Below are 16,366 nucleotides of genomic sequence, written 5' to 3'. Positions count from 1 at the left end.
CCCACTGGCCTGGTATCCCCTCCTCGAAGCTCCAAACTCCCTGAGGTAAATTGCTTATCATTCAGTAAAGTGTCTGAGGGAACAACAGTGCTTACTCATCGTCATCGAGCCAGCACCCAACACCTGTCTAGCACGCGGTTAACAATCAATCGAATTAATAGAATGAAGAACTAAATAGGGTTTTCCTGGTGGCGCAGTGGTTGCGAATCCGCCTGCCAATGCAGGGGATATGGGTTCAAGCTCTGGTCCGGGAAGATCCCACATGCCGTGGAGCAACTAAGCCCGTGCGCCACAACTACTGAGCCTGCGCTCTAGAGCCACAACTACTGAGCCCGTGTGCCACAACTACTGAAGCCCACGCGCCTAGAGCTCGTGCTCCGCAACGAGAAGCCACGGCAGTGAGAAGCCCGCGCACCACAACGAAGAGTAGCCCCCGCTCGCCGCAACTTAGAGAAAAGACCGCGCGCAGCAGCGAAGACCCAAAACTGCCAAAAATCAATAAATAAAATAAATAAATTTATTTTTTAAAAAAAGAACTAAATAAATGACAGGGCCTTCTCAGATGTTACTTTCCCTTTCATTAAAGAGCTTCTCCCAGACACCGCCCCTACCTCGGCCAAGGTCCTGCCCCGAAGGTAGCGGAGCCGCGCCCCTCCTTCCCCGCCAGCTCAGACCCCGCCCCTTTCCCTGAAGCCCCTAGAAGACTACGGGAGTTTGGCGCCAACTGTGTTTTTTTTAATCCCTCCCAAAGGCGGGAACTAGGAATGTGCGCCGGGGACGTGCCTTGCGTCTGATCTGATTGGCCTTGGGCGCTCAATCCCGCCTCCACGTGCTGATAGCGCGCTGGCATTGGTGGAGACGCCAGAGAGACCTCGGTGTTCAGAAAGGACCCTCGGCTACCTTGGGCCAGGCGGGGCGGGTAAGTTGCTTCGGGGTTCTGGTCTGCGCGGGGCTGCTGGGGAAGAGGTTGCCCTGCGCGGTAGTACTCTGAGAGGAGGCTGGCGGCGTCCGGGGAGCCAGGGAGTTAAAGGCAGCGGCGGAGTCTGTGGCGGGGGGATGGCGCGTCTGATGTCCGGGGCTCCCAGGAAGCCGCGTTCCCGCCGCCCTCGGATGCAGCTTCTGGGCTTTCACCCCCAATCCCTCTGTGGTCCCTCGAGAGTATCCGGGCGGGGGCGGGGGCGAGGGTGAGCGCAGGTAGGAAGTGTGCTTTCGACCGCTCTTCCTGCCCCTCCCCCCCAAAACCAATCTTCCCTTGGAATGTACTCTTAAATTAAATCTTTCGGATGGGATTCTCTGGAGGAATGGTTTTTCCTGTGTCTGGTGATCATTGATATTGGTTGTTTCCGCTCCTGTTACGCCCAGAGAAGTTGTTTATCTTAATCTCTACAGCGAAGAGAGCCATGCCTAACACATAGTAGGCCCTAAATCGGATGTGAATGTGTAATTCGTAGAATCTTAGGATTTGCGCTTCAGGCATCAAGTTGGCATTGATTCTGATTATTCTCTGGTCTTTCCCGTTGTCCACAGCTCCAGTTCCAAACCTTGCCTCTTTTCAGGACCCCTCCCCCATCTCACTCAGGGCTCCTTTGATAGGAGGCGGACAGAGGCCTTCAGGGCCAGAATCCCCATACTCCAGTTATCTCCTGGCGTTTCTTGCCATTTTACAAGAGATCGCCCGTTAAAAAATTTGTTATACTCTTCTCTCTAATGAATGTTCTTGATTTTGTCGTATGGCTTTAGAGACAGCTGGGACCTAAGCCCAGATCTGCCTTTTACCAGCTGTTTGACCTTGGGGCAAGTTTCTCTTATCTGTTTCCTCATCTGTAAATTGGGAAAAAGAATAGTCTGTACCCCATAGGACTTCTGGGAGTATTTAAAGTAAATTGATAATGTATTTAGAGCATTTAGGCCAGTGTCTGGCACATAGTGTACAGTGTATGTGGCGTTTGTTATTCTTTTCCCCTTACATCTTTTTAGGGGTCTTGCTGTATTGGATTAAGTGTTTCCCGTGAGCCTAAAAATACCCTCTCCCTCTCCCCTGACTCTTTCTCTACACGTTTTTGTTTTTCACTACAAATGTTTATTTCATTCCCTCGATTTTTTCTTAAAGGAAACTTCCTTCAGACTGTCTCTTAAAGACGTTGTCCTCTCACAAAAGTCTAGGTGATCCTTCTCTCATCTGCTTCGACTTCACATCTGAATCCATTGGGATTGTTCCTCAAAAGATTATAAGTGAGCTTGCAACTCTTTTCTTGGTTCTCAACTTTGAAAATTTTGCCTCTTCACTTAGGTGCAACTCTCCTATCACAAGCAACTCTCATTGTATATTGAGATCCTCATTTGGGGAAAGGTGAGAGCAAGTGTGAAAAATCGTTCTTTGCAAGAGATTCTGATACATAAGTTTTCCTCCTCTCCTTCCTCTTTTCCTTTTCAAGAGAATCACTGGCCTTTATAATTTCAAGAGTAATCTCGGCTACAGCAATTATGTCTTCTTTTTTTAATTGATGAAGTATAATTGATTTACAATGTTGTGCTAGTTTCTGGTGTACAGCAGTGATTTAGTTATATATTTATGTATATGTATATATATATTCTTTTTCATATTATTTTCCATTATGCTTCATTATAGGATATCGAATATAGTTCCCTGTGCTATAGGACCTTGTTGTTTATTTTATATATAGTAGTGTGTATCTGCTAATCCCAAACTGCTAACTTATCCATTCCCCACCCCCTTTCCCCTTTGATAACCATAAATTTGTTTTCTATGTCTGTGAGTCTGTTTCTGTTTCGTAAATAAGTTCATTTGCATCATATTTTAGATTCCACATATAAGTGCTAGCATATGGTATTTGGCTTTCTCTTTCTGACTTCACTGAGTATGACAATCTCTAGGTCCATCCATGTTGCTGCAGATGGCAATATTTCATTCTTTTTTATGGGCTGAGTAGTATTCCATTGTATATATGTACCACATCTTTTTTATCCATTCATCTCTCGATGGACTTTTAGGTTGTTTCCATGTCTTGGCTGTTGCAAATAGTAGCAATTATGTCTTATCTTCTGTGCTATATACTCCCTTTTCCAACTGTCTATTTAGACATTTTCTGCTGGATGTTCGACAGATAATTCAACATGGCTTCTTTGGTTCTCCATTTCAGTTAAAAGCATGACTACCTTGTTATTCAAGCTAGGAACTGCAGAGTTGTCTGTAACAAATTGGGATTTTGATTAATTTAGTAAATATTTTTTTATTACCTACCAACCTGTCAGGCTCTGGGCTGAGAGCTGGGGATACAATGGTGAACAGAACAGAGCCAGGCCTGTTCTTGGTGGAGCTTATAGCCTAGCGGGTGAGGTGGATATTTCTCTAGGAATTCCACAAAAAATGTCATCATAAACTGAAAAGAGGCCATGTAGAGAAAGGACAAAGTGGTATAAGAATATTTAACAGAGGACCTGACCTAGTGGAGAGAAAGGGTAGCCAGGGAAGGCTCAAACATTACTTAAGCCACAGCATGACACACAGATAAGTTGAGTGAAGGAGAACAGTGAGGAAAGAACACTCCCTGCAGAGGCACTGTGGTGGGAGGGACAAACAGTGTGTTCTAGGAGCTGAAGGAAGGCCAATATGATCAGAGCAGAGAATGGGGGAGAATGCTGCAGAATGACCCTAGAGGAGTGGTGAGAGGCCGGGTCACTCAGGGCTTGGTAAGAAGAATTGTGACAAAACTTGTTTTTTAACCTAAGATCAGCTGGAAGCACTGAAGGGTTTTAAGCAGAGGAGGAAACATCAGATTTTCATTTTGAAAAGACAGCTCAGGCTGTGGTTTTGAAATGGGCAAGATTGGATATTTGAATACCCTTTCCCTTAAATCTTTTTGATTCTGCTACAGAAATCTTTCAGGTCTGCTCCTAGTCTTTATTTCCACTACTAATAACTTAATCATCCCTCATTGTCTCCTGCACTTTTTTTTGGCTGTGTTGGGTCTTTGTTGCTACGCGCGGGCTTTCTCTAGTTGCGGCAAGCGGGGGCTACTCTTAGTTGCCATGCGTGGGCTTCTCATTGCGGTGGCTTCTCTCGTTGTGGAGCACGGGCTCTAGGCGCAGGGGCTTCAGTAGTTGTGGCTCGCGGACTCTAGAGCACAGGCTTAGTAGTTGTGGCGCACAGGCTTAGTTGCTCCGTGGCATGTGGGATCTTCCCAGACCAGGGCTCGAACCCATGTCCCCTGTATTGGCAGGTGGATTCTCAACTACTGCCGCACCAGGGAAACCCTTCTCCTGCATGTTTTAATAGCATTTTCTATCTCCCTTGCCACTAATATTTTCTATACTCTTCTTGCTAGAGTTGAATGTCTGAAAAGCAGATTTGATCATGATATTTCTCTGCTTTAAAAGCCTTCAGTGGTTCCCTCATTCCATAGTGGATGAAGCCCAAGTATTGTAATTATATCACTGGACTTTTCTAAAATCTCAATTCTCACATTCTAACCTCTGGGTATTCAAACCCAGGCTTGCTTGTGGGCTCTTAGATAGGTGTGGGGAGATGGTGTCAGGAACTGTGTTTACAAACACAAACCCAGTTTCACTGAACCTTGGGGTTTTGGAAACCTTGGGATAGTGAGTGATAGGGCTAGAAAGGTAGGTGCCTTTCTTGATTTTATTCAGTAGACATTGGGAAGTAATACAAAGTTTTTGAGCAGGAAGTGAGATGAGCAGGATTGCTTTGGAAGAACTAACCCAACTGTTGTGTGTAACATGTGTTTGGAGAGGGGAGATAACTAGATAGCTGCAGTGGGGTGTCTGAAACAAATTTCGATAGCAAGAATGAGGAAACATGGGAGAAGCGTTGTAGGGTAGCATCTGTAGGGATGCTACTTAAAGAAGTAGCAATGTCAGGAGGTGACAAATGTTGATAGGTGATCTTTTTTGGTTTTGGACTTGGTGAGCTTGGACTTACAGGAATGTGTTTACTTTATTAACTTTAGCATCTTATTGCTGACTGTTGATTTGTTTTTTAGTACAAACATATCCTAATTTTCAAGCACTGGGGGGCAGCAGAGGAGTCTATAAATCTGATCTGGTACCCCTACTTTTTGTGGCAGTTCTTGCTCTCTATCCCGACCTCCTTGTGTTTGCCCATCAAATGTTTAATCCAAACTGCTTTGCAGTTGTAGAAAATAAGATATTGATGTCTAGGAGCTTGTCACCTTAGGAAAGTATTCGGATACCCTTTTTTACAAGGGCCCAATAGCATTGAGCTAGTTATGTGTTACTAAATTGTAATAACCACAATTGTAATTGTAATTAAATTGTAATAAAGTTAAAGAGGGAATTCCTTCTTTAACTTAAAATTTTTTTTTAATCATCTTTTTTTTTTGACTGCTCTGGGTCTTAGTTGCGGCATGTGGGATCTTATTTGCAGTGTGCGGGATCTTTAGTTGCGGCATGTGGGATCTTTTTAGTTGTGGCAGACTCTTAGTTGTAGCATGTGGGATCTAGTTCCCTGACCAGGGATCAAACCCAGGCCCCCTGCGTTGGGAGCGTGGAGTCTTAACTGCTGGACCACCAGGGAAGTCCCTTAACTTTAAGTTAATTAAAATTAATTACAATTTAAACATCAACCTCAGTGTGTTAGGCAGAATAATGGATTCCCCAATATGTCCATGTTCTAATCCCAGGAACCTATGAATATGTTGCTTTACATGGCAAAGAAACTTTGGAGGGAATTCCTTGGAGGTCCAGTGGTTAGGACTCTGTGCTTCCACTGCAGGGAGCATGGGTTCAATCCCTGGTTGGGGAACTGGGATCCCGCAAGTCACATGGTACGCCCCCCCCCCAACCCCGAAAAGAAACTTTGCAGATGTGATTAGGATTTTGAAATGGGGAGAGAATCCTGGATTATCCAGTTGGCCAGTATTATCATAAGTGTCCTTAAGAGGAAAGCAGGCGAGTAAGTGACAGGAAAGGCCATGTGATGACAGAAGCATGAGGAAGGTGGGGAGGGGAGCAAGTCTGACCATGGAAGCAGAGGTCAAGAGGTGAGGAGATGTCACACTATTGGCTTTGAAGGTGGGAGAAGGAGCCACCAGCAAAGGAACATAGGCAGCTTCTAGAAGCTGGGAAGAGCAAAGAACAGTTTCTCCCCTATAGCCTCCAGAAGGAATGCAGCCCTCCTGAACCTTGATTTTTAGACCAGTGAAACTTCTGACCTCCAGTACTGTAAGGTAATAAATTTGTGTTAAGCCATGAAGTTTGTGGTCATTTGGTAGAGCAGCAATAGGAAACGAAGAGTCATTCACACTGTGCATATTTCATGTACTCAATAGCTACATGTGGCTAGTAGCTACCATACTGGACAGCTCAGATATAGAACATTTTTTATCATCATAGAAAGTTCTATTGGACAGCACTGGTCTAAAATAACAGTTCTCAGAGTGTGATCCCCAGCAGCATTACCTGCGAACTTTTTAGAAATTCAAATTCTCAAGCCTCATCTCAGACCTACTGAATCAGAAACTTTAGAGATGGGCCCATCAAATCTTGTGTTTTAACTTCTCCAGGTTTTTCTTTTCTTTCTTTTTTTTAATAGACTTTATTTTTTAGAGCATTTTTAAGTTCACAACAAAATTGAGCAAAAATGCAGAGTGTTTCCATATGCTTCCTGCGCCAACACACAACTTCCTCCCTCTATCAACATCTAACACCAGAGTGGTGCATTTGTTACAATTAGTGAACTTTGTACATCATTGATACACAATCATTGGTACATTGATACCTGATTATCACCCAAAGTCCAAAATTTACATTTGATAAGCCTTAGTTTTTAACCACTATGCCAATCTCCTACCCTAATTGAAGGCCACTTTCCTGAGCGGGGATTCAACTGAGACCTTGAAGGGTATGTAGAATTTCCAAAGCAGGGGGTTGGAAGGACATTTCAGGCAGGAGAGTTGTATAGAGAAAGAAGTGGAGGGATTTTTCAGGGTACTTGGCAAGTTTGACTTGAGCAAGAGGCCCCAAGCTTTAGTTAGTCAGTTGAGTATCAACCTCATGAAGTTTGTCCTAAGCAATAATAGCCATGAAATCATGGGTTTAGAATGCAAGTTTTATTTTTGAATCCCCATTGAAATAAATATGTTAATCTTTGAAAAATATTTGGTTATATGCCACTAAAATTATCCCTAGAGCCCCCAGTGATAGTCATGCCCCATTCTGGAAAACACTACCGTAGGGAATTACTGGAGGTACCCTGGGGAGGTAGGATGAGGCCACTGCTTGCTGAGCAAGGGTCATCTGTGTCCCAAGTAAGCTGCTTGCTGCTGTTCGTAATTCTCTAGCCCCAGACCTACCAGCATATTTGATCTTATTTTTCCTGGCTGGCAACACTTTGGTGGCTCCCTGTTCTCTTCTAGATAGAAGAGTAAATGCCTTAACATAACCTACAAGGTCCTTGGGGATCCTGGGATAGGCCTACCATGGCCCCATCAGGCTGGTGAAGAGAGGGAGAGAGGAGACAGGGAGTATCTCCTGGAAGAAGTGACATCTGAGCTGAAGTCTAACCGTTTTAGGGGAGAGAACTAGGTGATGGTGGTGAAGAGCTTATTTAGGTAGAAGGAACAGCATCTGCAAATTTCCTGAGGCAGGAAGGACCAATGTGCATGTGAGCACCTGAAAGAGGCACTAGAGGAAGAGTCAGGGAGAGGAGTTTGCAGGGGCCAGACCCTGCCTTCAGTCCCTGGAGCCATCACAAGCATTGTGATCTTAATGCTGTGCCTTATGAAACTTCTCCAGGATTTTCTGATGCATGTTAAAGTTTAAGGAAAACTTTAGAAGGCAGATGATTCCAGTAGAGATTGGTAAATGCAATAATGACATGTTCAGCATGTTGATAGAATAAGGGATTGGGAATTAACTATGCCTCTAAATAGTTTTTTTTTTTTTTGGCTGCATTGGGTCTTTGTCGCTACGTGTGGGCTTTCTCTAGTTGCGGTGAGCGGGGGCTACTCTTAAGTTGCAGTGCGTGGGCTTCTCATTGCAGTGGCTTCTCTTGTTGCGGAGCACAGGCTCTAGGCGTGCGGGCTTCAGTAGTTGTGGCTCGTGGGCTCAGTAGTTGTGGCGCGCAGGCTCTAGAGCGCAGGCTCAGTAGTTGTGCATGGGCTTAGTTGCTCCGCGGCATGTGGGATCTTCCCGGACCAGGGCTCGAACCCGTGTCCCCTGCATTGGCAGGCGGACTTTCAACCACTGTGCCACCAGGGAAGTCCCTCATTTATTTATTTTTTGTGTGGTAGCTGGGTTTGGGAAGGGGATGAGCAGTCCAGGTGAGAAAACAGAATGAGCAAGATATTGTGGAGTTGAAGTACATGGCATATTTCAGGAACTGCAAGTACAGATATTTCTGCTCTAATGTTATATGTATTCTTGAAAAACCTTTACTTCTGCAAAATCACTCACTAAAACAGGGTTTATGGGAAAAATAGGAGCAGAATACTCAAAGCCTATCTACTCATATTACTGGAGCAGCAACAGGAACAATATCAATTGTAATTAAAATATCGGCACAGTTAAAAGACATGTTAAATTCCTAGTAAATAAGTATCTCAGTAAATATAGGTCTTTTCCTCAAGAAAAAATAAGGATGAAGATAGCTTGATGGAAGGAGGAATAAGGAAGGATTGCGGCAACAAGAAGAGGGACATAAACATCAGAGGTTGTAGGTACAGAGGCAGATGCAGGCTTCTTGTGAAATCTTGTGACGCTGGACTGGATGGCTCTGGCTCATTGCCTTGTGTTTGGCTTTGTCCCCCATCCTCCTTCCCACAAAGATTGAGGGAAACCAAGCTTAAGCCCATGCAAGACAGAGCCTGCGGCTGTACTGAGACTAGAGGAAGAAAGGGGAGTGATGGGTATCTAGGGTAAGGGTGGCACGTACAGGACTAGATTCCTTCTTGCTTGCTGTGTTTAGCTGCTGTTCATTAATTGTGCAAAACTTTGACATCCTGGGAAAGAACCCCATCTGAACCAACGTAATTTCTGGGTTATACTGACATCATTTCTCTATTTCTCAATAATGTATGTGCTAACTTGCATTACAGAAACGTGCTGTGGTGGCTGTGGCTGGAGTGTGTGAGGGGAACAGTGAGAAATAGAAAACCACTCATAGACATTTCTAGAAAGGCCTTGGGTTTTGTGCTAGGGAAGCTCAACTTGATAATTTTATTTGGGGTAGCTGTTGAAGGTTTCTGACCTGGGAGAGAAACACAGGCTAGACATAAACAGGGTTGATTTTGGCCTCAGTGTGGAAAATGGTAAGAGGAAAAAGATATTGGTAGTGTAGAAACTAGCTAGGAGACTTTTATAATAATTTAAGTGAGAAATAATTGTATCTGAAACTGGAACAGTGACTGAGTGCAAAGGAGACACTAAATTTGAGAGACTTAAAAATCACTAAGAATTTGTGACTGCTTGAAAGTGAGTGTGGTGCTAAGAAAGAGTCAAAGATAATGGAAGCTTTTAGCTTGAGAGTGAATTGAGGCAGGAGATGATAGTTTATATTTTCCATATCCAGGCACTTACATAATTTACTTTCTTCCATTATTATGCCTCATGTAATCACTCTTTTCGTTCTGACTGTCTCCGTCTTGGGTTAAGTCTTATCATGTGGACTTTTATAGTAGCCTCCCTCCCAGTTTCTTTTCCTACACTTTTGTCTTTCCAGTTCATTCCACACATTAGCCTTCCTCTTTCCTTTCTTTATACCAATGTACTAACTCAGCAACCTTCAGTGCTCTTATCTTCTGGAAGTTCAAGACCAGATACGTTGGTTTGACATTTAGTATCTTCTGTTTGACGCTGATGAAATTTTAGTTTTGTCTCCCAATCCTGCTCTGAGGTCTGTTTCAACTAGGCTGTTTTGTTTACAGTTCTCCATATCTGCCTTTCCTCCAAGGTTAATATTCTCATTTGGAATCTACAGAGATCTCCACAGATACCTCCCTCTCCTCCATTGACATGCAAGTCCTTCCCCTCCTACCAAGCAAGTCCTCGGCAATGTGTATGCTTTTATTCTCCACACATTTTTGCCAACATTTGGGAGGGGATAGTGGCTTTACGGGGGCCCAAAGAGTACTTCTAGCGTGCTGGTAATGGTCTGTTTCTTGATCTGAGTGGTAATTCCGTGGATGTGTTCAGTATGTGAAAAATATAGGACTGTCTACTTACGATTTGTGCTTTTTTCTATTTTTATGTTATACTTCAATAAAAAATTTACTCTCTCCCCATCAAAATAAAATATGTCCTGACTCTCCTAGGCCCTTTGCACTTCAATTTGAATTTTATGGTCAGCTTGTTAAGTTTGGGATTGCATTGAGTTGATAAAGTTAGGGAGAATTTGCCAACCTTGATGTTGAGTTTTCCTAAAAATGATTGAGACATATTTTGTCATTTAGAGCAGAGGTAGGCTGCCTGTTCTTGTAAATAAAGTTTTATTGGAACACAGCTGCCTCTATTCATTTACGAGTTGTCTATGGTTGTTTTGGAGCTACAGCAGCAGAGTAAAGTCCTTGTGACAGACCAGATGGTCTACAAGCATATAATGCCTACTTCCTGACCCTTTAAGAAGAAAAGGTTTTCAGGGGACGTCCCTGGAGGTCCAGTGGTTAGGACTCTGCACTTCCACTGTAGGGGGCAGGTCCAATCCCTGGTCGGGGAACTAGGATCCCGCATGCCTCACGGCATGGCCAGAAAAAAAAAAAAAAGAAGAAGAAGAAGAAAAGGTTTTCAAATCTCTGATTTAGATCTTTTATTATTTTCTCCATAAGGTCTTGTATTAGATGAATTCCTATGTACCTTATAGTTTTGTTGTTGTAAATAATATCTTATCAGTTATGTTTAAAAACTGTTTGCTGTCATATAGGAAACCTGTTGCTTTTTGTGTATAATCTTACATTCAGCGACTTTGAGAAACTCTTACCAGTTCTAATAATTTGTAGATTTTCTGCATAGGTGATCATAGTGTGAATAATGGCAGCTTTGTTTCTTCCTTTCCAGTTCTGTCTCATTTCATGTTTTACTCTTTTTGCTAATAGAAGCAAGCTTGACTTTGAAGGAGATGCTTCTATGGTTTCAACATCGTGCATGATGATTAACGTGAGGGTTTTGTTTTTTTTAAATAAGTAAATTTATTTATTTATTTATTTTTGGCTGCATTGGGTCTTTGTTGATGCGCACGGGCTTTCTCTAGTTGCGGCGAGTGGGGGCTACTCTTCATTGCGGTGCACGGGCTTCTCATTGCAGTGGCTTCTCTTGTTCTGGAGCATGGGCTCTAGGCACGTGGGCTTCAGTAGTTGTGGCACACAGGCTCAGTAGTTGTGGCTCGTGGGCTCTAGAGCACAGGCTCAGTAGTTGTGGCACATGGGCTTAGCTGCTCTGCGGCATGTGGGATCTTTCCAGACCAGGGCTCGAACCCATGTCCCCTGCATTGGCAGTGGACTCTTAACCACTGCGCCACCAGGGAAATCCCAATGTGAGGGGCTTTGGTTTTTTTTAGTATAAATATGTCTTCTATCAGCTTATGAAAGTTCCCATCTTTATTTTCTTGGCCGCGCTGCCCAGCATGTGGGATCTTAGTTCTCAAACCCGTGCCCCCTGCGGTGTAAGCATAGAGTCGGGGTCCTAACCACTGGACCGCAAAGGAATTCCTGAAAGGTCCCATCTTAAACTTTCATAAACTCCAACTTTGCTGTTAGTTAGTGTTGAACTTTATCATATGCCTTTCCTATGCAGATGTTGAGATGATCATATTTTCTCTTTTCTAACCTAGCATGAAATATACTAATTTTTAGTTAGTAGACTATTATTGGATCAGTTTTAGATTTACGGAAAAATAAGGAAGTACAGAGAATCCCCATATGTCACCTTACACCCCCCAGTTTTCGCTGCTATTAATATCTTACGATAATTTCTTATAAGTAATGAAAAAATTGATACATTATTAGTAATTGAAGTCCATAGTTTATTCAGATTTCCTTTATTTTTACCCAATATCTATCCTTTTTTTTGTTTCAGGACACCATATTACATTTAGTTGTCATGTCTTCTTGGGCTCCTCTCAACTGTGGCATTTTCTCTCATTCCTTGTTTTTGGTGTCCTTAGCAGTTTTGAGGAGTACTAGACAGGTATATTGTAGGATGCTCCTCTAATTAGAATTTGATGTTTATCTCATCATTAGACTGAGGTTATGGGTTTTGGGAAGATCAAAGGTAAAGTGCCATTTTCATCATATCATATCAAGAGTACATATTTTCAACATGATTTATGACTGTTGATGTTGGCTTGATCATTTGACTGAAGTAATGTTTGTCAGGTTTCTTCACCATAAAGTTAGCCCCCCACCCAATTCCATACTCTACTGTTTGGAAATAAGTCACAGTGCACAGCCCTCATTTGAGGAGTGGGAAGTTAGGCCCTGCCTGCTTTAGAGTGGAGTATCAGCATAATTTATTTGGAATTCTGCATGGAAGATTTGTTTCTTCTCCATTTACTAATTTACTTATATCAGTGTGGACCATGTATGTTTATTTTATGCTGTGGGTTATAATCCAGTACTATTTTAATTTGTTGCTCAAATTGTTCCAGCTTTGGCTATTGAGAGCTCTTTCAGTTGGTTCCAGTGCCTCTTTGACATACCTCTGTTAGTTTTTTTGTTTTTTTGTTTTTTGACTCTTCCTTACTTTCTTGCACTGTAAGATGCTCCATGTTCATCTTGTGCATTTTCTGCCCCTGTCTTAGAATCAGCCATTTCTTCAAGAAGCCCTGGTCCATCTTAATGGAGAATAGTATTAGAAGCCAAGATATGGATACTAGTTGTGCTTATTGCTGCTTTGCTGGTGGAGCAAAGAAATAGTACATATGTGTCTACTAACTCATGTATATACATATACCTGTAAATATTTCTGTGTATATTCATCTGTATCTATGTTAAGTTAAATGTGAGTTCTTACTGATGTCTTCAACTATAATCCATTACCACAGGGATCATTTTTAGTGTGTTCTCTTGCTTTTCTGTAACCTTCCACTTCAGTAGCAAGAAACCTGGCTCCCACCATCTACCACCCATCTATTTAAATTGTTCAATTCCAATATACACATATAACAGTATCAGAACTAACAACTCATGCCCTGCTGGGAAGCAACTTTACCGACTAGAAGACAGTGCTTATATGAATTGAGTTTTTAATGCTATACTATCCTAGCATTTTTGGGAATAAATCTTACTTGTCCGTAGTGTATTTTTGTTTTTCTTTTTTGTTTAATGTCTTGCTGGCTGCAGCTGGCTAATTTTTCTTTAAAGGCTATTCGTATGTTCGTAAGAAAGATTGACTTGTAGTTTTCCTGTCTTGTAATTTTCCTGTTTTGCCCTATCTTTGCCCAGTTTTGATGTCTAGACTATACTAACCTTATAAACTTATTTGTCTCTCAGCCTTCTTTTTTTCCTATCTGTTGTCTGGGATAGATTATGGTTTATCTGTTCTTTGAAGGTATGATAGGATTCACCTGTAAAACTGTCTGGGTTTAGTAGTTTCTTTATGAGTAGATTAATTACTGTATCAAATAATTTAATCCTCCTAGATGTGTACATATTTTCTGTTTCTTCAGTTTTGGCAAGTTACATTTTTCTAAAAAACTATCCATTTCATTGAACTTTCAAATATATTTTGTTAATAACTTAATCTCTGCTATATGTGAAGCTGTCACTCCTTTTTTATTCCTAATGTTTGTGCCTTCTTTCTTTTTCTTTATTAGTTTTGCCAGGCATATGCCTATTTGATTTGTCTTTTCAAAGAGCCAGTGTTTATTTTTATTCATCTTTGTAGTGTTTGTTTCTTTTTATTAATTTCTCTTTTTTATGTGTTTCTTTCTTTCAGTTTACTTTGTTCTTTTTCTTGAGTTGAATGTTGACCTCAATATTTTGTATTCTTTTCCTATAAATTTATTTAATGCTATAACTTTTCCTCTAAGTACTATTTTGATTGTACCCCACAAATATTTTGTTCTGTGGTGTATTCATTGTTATTTAGTTCTATGTATTTCCCAGTTTCCATTAATGTTTGTTCTTTGACCTGTGTTTGTAAATTTCTAAAGGAATTGGGAAATTTGAAAATGCACTGTTAATTTCAAATTTTATTGATAAAAGCACTTTTATGAAATTTGTTGAAACTAGCTCTATTATGATATAGTGTCAGTTTTTATAAATATGCTTGAAAGTAATATAAGTTCTTTTACTGTAGGTAATATATCAGTAAAAATCATCAGATCAAACCTGTCAATTTTGTGTTCAGAGCTGTATCTTTAAATCTCTAACTGCTTTATTAGCAGAGAAGGGTGTGTTAAAACCTCTATTGTGACTGCTTACCTGTATCAGACAAGGTCCAATCAGGAGACAAAAACCACATGGTAATTTGAAAAGAGAAAGCGTTATTAACAGAGGGTTGGAATAACTGGGAATTGTTTAGTAAAGAGTTAAAGATAACCCTAAGGAATGTAGGAATAGCAGATATAAGGATCAGCCACTACCTTTAGGGCTGAGATAGATCATCCAAAGAAGAGCTGTCTCCCCCTCATTGGAAAGAGTGTGGCCAGGGCTAATTGGATGATGGAGAAGTTGCTAAGTGCCTTTCTAGTGACCTTGCTTTGAATCTGGCCAGGAGGTGCATGGGGAAGCTCCTGGATGCTGCTGGCTGTCAGGTGCTGTGGGATCCAAGAGTTGGAGAAGCTGCCCTCTCCATGAGCCTAGCAGGAGAAAGCTGTGTCCTGCAGGAGCCCATTGTAATAGCAACCTTACGTATAGGAGGCAAGCATGCAGAAAAATTGTGCAGGAACCTAGTGCTGGAGAAACTGTCTACTGCAGGAACTGAATGCTGGAGAAAGCTTTGCCCTGCAGGAGCCTGGCTAGCCAGGCACATTGAAACTAGGAGGAGAAACCAGCTTCCTTTCCAGTCTCCCTCCAGCACTGTCTAGTGACAAGGCTGTACGTAGTACCGGTTAGCAAAAGAGAAATATTTTCGAGGCTTACCTCCATTATCACACAGGGTAGATATGGAATAAAGAGACATCATAATTGCCACAATTCCTTTAACTTTATGTATAGTACATAGTGAGAAACCACATATATTCTTTTGACAACTTCTTTATGTTACTATGTAGATATATTATTCTCAGAAACAATGTTGAAGATCTCATAATGCTACATATGATATGACTAAGAAATGGTCACTTTCTCTTAAATTTATAAGTAATTTATATATATATATATATAATATATATATATATATATATATATATATATATATATATATATATTTGGTGATAAGGGCCTAGAAATTAAGGTTTGGAGACAAAGATCCCGTGAACAATTGGAGAAAATTTAAGACAGATGAGGAACAAAAGATCCAGGATTTGTTAGATCTCTTGTATTTCCCAGTTTTAATTTACCAAGACAAGTAGAATCCTTTTTTAGTAGTAAAAACTAAAACTGTGTGAAATGAGATGCAATGAAAGCTTTGATCTATTTGATCAGTTCAACCGAATCATCTTTTTAACCAAATCTTTAGATTAATTGATCTCCATTTTGTAAAAAACCCATTGACTGATGCTCCCCTCTCCGTGTGACAGTTTACAGCTGGGAGTTGATTACCGTCAGGAAGCCTGTGAGTTTCTGCTCCATCAGTTGAGTTTTGCTTTACCAAGAGTCAGTTGTGTTATTTGCCAAATGTGATTATGCCATTTGTGCCTTTTGTAATTATTGCACAAGCTATATTATAACAGTTGATTAATCAACTCAGCTATTTGGAAAAAATGGGGAATGTGGGGAATAAAGAAAAAAAGATATACATATACCTTAATTTTATTTAAAGGAATAATATATAAATTGTATTTGTTATGGTAGAACCACGACCTTTTCTTTGAGTATACATCCAATGGTTAGAGTTCTGACTTATTTCTTGCACACCCATAAGACGTTGCTTATGATTTCCAGCACTTTCTTCATTAGAGTAAGAAATTCGATACTTCTGAGTCAGTCTGAGTACAGACTAGATTTTCTTTTCCAGTATTTTGGATTATCTCACCCTTACTTGATTTGACAGCAACTGTTAAGTGTCTTGCTACTCGCCTTTTAGTCTTTCCAGAACATTCAGCCTAGTTTTCACTGGAAAATAACTCCCTTTGGTAATGTAATCTTTCATCATACTATTACTTAGAAAAATAAGGAAATAAACATAATTGGGTTTGATAATAAATGCACCTGGTTGTTGGTAAGTGACTCTCTCAGTTGGTGGGAGCAGAAGTGTGCAGGCACAGGTAGCC

General features: G+C 41.2%; 1 protein-coding gene across 2 annotated transcripts in view; it reads left to right on the top strand.

Moving 5' to 3' along the window:
* Nucleotides 1–860: 860 nt before the first annotated feature.
* CASP8AP2 (caspase 8 associated protein 2) overlaps nt 861–16,366 on the top strand; it is a 44,111-nt gene continuing 28,605 nt past the window's right edge. For both annotated transcript variants that reach the window (XM_007195962.2, XM_057528126.1), the window contains exon 1: nt 861–919. The gene's annotated coding sequence lies outside the window, so the exon portion shown is untranslated. The remainder of the gene's footprint in view (nt 920–16,366) is intronic.

Source organism: Balaenoptera acutorostrata, chromosome 14 (assembly GCF_949987535.1).
Source record: "Balaenoptera acutorostrata chromosome 14, mBalAcu1.1, whole genome shotgun sequence".
Taxonomy (NCBI): domain Eukaryota; kingdom Metazoa; phylum Chordata; class Mammalia; order Artiodactyla; family Balaenopteridae; genus Balaenoptera; species Balaenoptera acutorostrata.
Note: the sequence above shows the minus strand (reverse complement) of the source record. Positions and strands in the feature narration are given on the sequence as shown.